This window comes from Rhinopithecus bieti, unplaced genomic scaffold (genome assembly GCF_001698545.2).
Source record: "Rhinopithecus bieti isolate Rb0 unplaced genomic scaffold, ASM169854v2 scaffold_34310, whole genome shotgun sequence".
Classification (NCBI taxonomy): Eukaryota; Metazoa; Chordata; class Mammalia; order Primates; family Cercopithecidae; genus Rhinopithecus; species Rhinopithecus bieti.
Window position 1 is genome coordinate 608,841 of NW_016814622.1, and position 5,672 is coordinate 614,512.

Sequence of the window (5,672 nt, forward strand, 5' to 3'; positions counted from 1 at the left end):
TTTTTTTTTTTTTTTTTTTTTTTTGAGACAGAGTCTCATGCTGTTGCTCAGGCTGTAGTGCAGTGGCACGATCTTGGCTCACTGCAACCTCCACCTGCTGGGTTCAAGCGATTCTCCTGCCTCAGCTTCCTGAGTAGCTGGGATTACAGGTGCGTGCCACCACATCTGGCATTTATTTATTTATTTATTTACTTTACTTACTTACTTACTTATTTTGAGATGGAGTCTCATTCCCGAGCCTGGGTGCAGTGGTGCGATCTTGGCTTACTGCAGCCTCTGCCTCCCAGGTTCAAGCGATTCTCCTGCCTCAGCCTCCCAAGTAGCTGAGACTACAGGTGCGTGCCACCATGTCTGGCTAATTTTTTGTATTTTTAGTAGAGACTGGGTTTCGCCGTGTTAGCCAGGATGGTTTCAATCTCCTGACCTCGTGATCTGGCTGCCGTGGCCTCTGAAATTGCTGGGATTACAGGCATGAGCCGCCGCGCCTGGCCACACCCGGCTAATTTTTGTATTTTTAGTAGAGACGGGGTTTCACCAGTTGGCCAGGCTGGTCCCGCACTCCTGACCTCAGGTGATCTGCCTCCCAAAGTGCTGAGATTACAGGCGTGAGCCACCGCGCCTGGCCTGGATTGACTTTTTTAAAGCTCTGTGTCTCCTGGAAATGGAATGTATCCCAATTGAGGATTATTTTTAAGCTTTATAATAAAATCTTTCACAGCATAGACTTTTAAAGACCATGTGTAGGCAAGAACAGATCTTTAAAGAGAAACCTCAGTTTGGCTTTTGAAAGTTCATCTGATTGAAATTAAACTGATGAAACTTACTCCATCCATGCGTTACCAAAAACAAGTTCTTCAGCTACTTAAGAAACACTTCTTATGGAAAATGCTTAAGTAAGCGATTTGAAATTCAACATATGCTACTTAAAAGATATCAATTGAAAAGATTCACAGATGAAGCATTTTTTTATATTATTATTTACAGGTGATACGGAAGACAGAAATAGATTTCTCACCTTTAAAGAACATGTAGTCTCCAGAGTGGGAAGGGCAGACTTGCAGACAGTGTGAACTGTAGATAAGACGTAGTACAGTAATTAGTAATCGTGATAGTAATAGAGGCAGAAACATAGAATGGGAGGATGGGACATTTGAGCATGGCATGGGAGTAGTGATGTCTAAAACAGATCAACAAACTATAGGTCTAATAATAGTTTTTATGTGTTTAAAGGATTGTAAAAATAAGCAAAGAAAATATGTGACCCATGAAACATAAAATATTTACTGTCTGGTTCTTTGTGGGAAAAAAGTGCCAACTCTTGGCTTAAAGGGTCAAGAATGCTTTACCAAAAAACAAACAAACAAAACCCCAAAAAACTGTAATGTTTAAGCAGGAGTTTTACAAGATAAAGAATTTTGATCTTGAGGGCATTGGGTGAGGATGGGGCGGTGCAGTGGGAGGGAGAGGATAGATACTGTTCATCACACCAGTGCAATCGGCTCTGGCGGGAATGTCGGGTGGCCTCAGTGTGTGGTGAGGACAGTGATCATGGCCCCTGTTACAAGTTGAAGCTCAGTTCTGGAGTGGTGGACCATCAGAAGCTTTTAAGTAGGAGAATATCATTGTCATAAATTAGAGTTAATTGTGAGAAACTGAAATAAGTATTCCATTGTTTTCTGAGATGTGCTCTCCTGAACTTTTAAAGTAGTTCTTCAGAAGTGATTGCACTGTTCACAAGACGCTGGCTCTGTGGTCTTTGACATGCAGATGGGCCCAGGATTCCTGACTTAAGGCTAAAGATTTATCTTTAGCTTATCATGATGTGGGCTTATCATGATTGTTTTGATCAGTAGCAAGACAACTGTGAAGTCTCAGTGATCCTATAAATTGAGGAATCTGAGAGAATCAAGAGAAAGACAAGGATTCTTGCTGATGTCAGTAACTGTATTTCAGCCGTTAAACTTCTGCACGGAGAAAGTCAGTGTTTGCTGTGTCAGCATCAGCCTACCTGGGTGTGAATGTATTCTTTGGGAGATGAAATGTAGAAGAGGTACCCCGAGTCCATTAGACATTCTGGATTCCCAGAAATAAGACATCTCTGAGGGTAGAACCTTTACAGTCACTTATATCCAGAAGGAATTCTTCTAGGAGAAAGCTGAGTAAAGGTATCTTAACTTTGTGTGTATACCCAGAGAAAACACATAAAGATAACAATAAAAGAATTTTCCTGGCCGGTCGCGGTGGCTCAAGCCTGTAATCCCAGCACTTTGGGAGGCCGAGACGGGCGGATCACGAGGTCAGGAGATCGAGGCCATCCTGGCTAACACGGTGAAACCCCGTCTCTAGTAAAAATACAAGAAACTAGCCGGGCGAGGTGGCGGCGCCTGTAGTCCCAGCTACTCCGGAGGCTGAGGCAGGAAAATGGCATAAACCCGGGAGGCGGAGCTTGCAGTGAGCTGAGATCTGGCCACTGCACTCCAGCCTGGGCGACAGAGCGAGACTCCGTCTCAAAAAAAAAAAAAAAAAAAGAATTTTCCTCATTATCCCCACACCATTAGCATCTTGGTGTATAGTCTTTGCATCTTTTTACAGTATGTATGCACTTAGATCATCTCGTAGGACTCCAGGCCCATGCATTATACACTTTGTATCTCACTGTGGAGTGGAGGACAGCCTCATCTTAAGGGGATGTGGAATTGCTGCATCCCCATGATTTTTACTGCTTTGATTCTCCTAATGAGCCCTGTTGCTGCTGTCTGTATTAGCGCGTTTCTGAGCAAACAATGGGCACCTTTTTTTTTGTTGTTTTCTTAAGAGAGACAGAGTCTTGCTATGTTGCCTCAGGCTGGAGTGCAGTGGCTGTTCACAGGTGCTGTCATACTGCCCTGAATTATAGTACACTGCAGCCATGAACTCCTGGGCTCAAGCAGTCTCCGCCTCAGCCTTCTGAGTAACTAGGACAATAGACCTCTGCCGCCATGCCTGGCTCTTGACCGTTCCCACAAGCCACACCTACAAGGAGCTGTTTGCACTGTGGGCTGTTTTTTTTGTGTGTATGTGCAGAGGTCAGATCTCTTAGTGCAAAGGTGATGAAGGCCTTCATTACAGCCTCTCAATTTGACTCTCAGTTTGATCTGAAGTTGCTAAGATGGGCTGACATTGTGAGGAGGATACTGCTACAGCAGTTGTGTGTGTTGTGTGTGTGTGTTTGTACAAACAGTGTCTCACTCTGCCGCCCAGGCTGGAGTGCAGTGGTGCAATCATAACTCACTGTAACCTTGAACTCCTGGGCTCAAGTGATCCTCCTACCTCAGCCTCCTGAGTAGCTAGGACTGTAGGCCTGTGCCACCGTGCCTGGCTTTTTTTTTTTTTTTTTTTTTTTTTTTTGTACAGACAGGGTCTTGCTGTGTTGCTGAGGCTGGTCTCAAACTCCTGGCCTCAAGTGGTCTTCCTGCTTCAGCCTTCCAAAACACTGGTATTACAGGAGTGAGCCACAGCACCTGGCCTGAAAGACCTATAACTATATATTATTGTTAACTGTAGTCATGCTACAGTGCTATAGAATACTAGAGTATGTTCCTATCTAGCTCTCTACCCATTTTTCCCATCCTCCTTCCCTTCCTAACCTCTAGTATCTTGTGTTTACTTTTTACTTCTGTGAGACCAACTTGTTTTAGTTGTGTGTGTTGTGTGTGTGTTTGTACAAACAGTGTCTCAGCTTACTACAACCTCCACCTCCCAGGTTCAAGCGATTCTCCTGCCTCAGCCTTCCGAGTAGCTGGGATTACAGGCATGTGCCACCTCGCCTGGCTAGTTTTGTATTTTTACTAGAGACAGGGTTTCTCCATGTTGATCAGACTGGTCTCGAACTCCTGACCTCAGGTAATCTGCCTGCCTTGGCCTCCCAAAGTGCTGGGATTACAGGCATGAACTACTGTGCCCGACATGTATTTTTGATAATAGCCATTCTAACTGGGGTGAGATGATACCTCATTGTGGTTTTGTTTTGCATTTCCTTGGTGGTAGTGATACTGAGCATTTTTTGTATATTTGGCCATTTGTATGTCTTCTTTTTAGAAATGTCTGTTCAGATAATCCCCCACGCCCCAGCTTTTTTTTTTTTTTTTTTTTTCCCGAGACGGAGTCTTACTCTCTCACCTAGGCTGGAGTGCAGTGGTGTGATCTTGGCTCACTGCAACCTCCGCCTCTGAGGTTCAAGTGATTCTCCTGCCTCAGCCTCCCGAGTAGCTGGGACTACAGGTGCGTGCCACCATGCCCGGCTAATTTTTGTATTTTTAATAGAGATAGGAGTTTGCCATGTTGGCCAGGCTGGTCTTGAACTCCTGATCTCAGTTGATGCACCCGTCTTGGCCTCCCAAAGTGCCAGGATTACAGGCGTGAGCCACCCACCTGGCCAATTTGCCAATTTTTTAATTGGATTTTTTTTTTTTTTTGCTATTGAGATGTGTGAGTTCCTTGTATATCAGCCCCTGTTGGATAAATAGTGTGCAAATACTTTCTCCCATTCTGTAGGTTGTCTTTTCATTCTGTTGTTTCCTTTGTTTTGCTGAAGCTTTTCAGCTTGATATAATCCCATTCATTTATGTTTGCTTTTGTTGTCTGTGCTTTTCAGTTCTTACTCATAAAATCTTTTCCCAGACCAATGTCATGAAGCATTTCCCGTATGTTTTCTAGTAGTTTTATCATTTGGGTCTTATATTTAGGTCTTTGATTCATTTTAGTTCATTTTGTATAGGATGTCAGGTGGGGTCTAGTTTCTGTTTTCATTCTTCTGCATATGGATATTTAATTTTCACAGCACCATTTGTTGAAGGGATTGTCCTTGAAATCCAATGAATGTTCTTGGCACCTTTGCCAAAAATCAGTTGGCTGTAGATATGCAGGTTAATTCCTGGGTTTTCTATTCTGTTCCATTGGTCTGTGTGTCTATTTTTATAGACACATACCAGTTGTTTTATAGACCAGTACCATGTCGTTTTGCTTACTACAGCTTTGTAGTATATTTTGAGTTTTGGTAGTGTGATACCTCCAGCTCTCTTCTTTATGCTCAGCATTGCTTTGGCTATTTGGGGTCTTTTGCGGTTTCATACAAATTTTAGGATATTTTTTCTATTTCTGTGAAGAATGTCATTGGTATTTTGATAGAGATTGCTCTTTTAATTATCTTGATTTCTTTTTTTTTTTTTTTGCCCGAGGCAGGGTCTCACCTCATTACCCAGGCTGAAGTGCAGTGGCGTGATCACAGCTCAAGGCAGCCTCAACCTCCTGGACTTAGGTGATCGTCCCACCTCAGCCTCCCAGGTAGCTGGGACTATAGGCACATGCCACCACATCTGGCTAATTTTTTGTACTTTTTTTTCTTTTTGGTAGAGATGGAGTTTTGCCATGTTACCCAGGCTGGTCTCAAACTCCTGAGCTCAAGCGGTCCACCCGCCTCAGCCTCCCAGAGTGCTGGGATTATAGGCATACGCCACTGCGTCTGGCCTCTTTTCGATTTCTTGATGGTGTTCTTTGATGTACAAAAGTTTTTAACTTTAAATGAAGTCCAGTTTATCTACTTTTTCTTTGGCTTATTGTGCTTTTGGTGTCTTGTCTTTTTTCTTTTCCATTTGTTCGTTCGTTTGTTCCCTCCCTCCCTCCTTTCTCTCTCT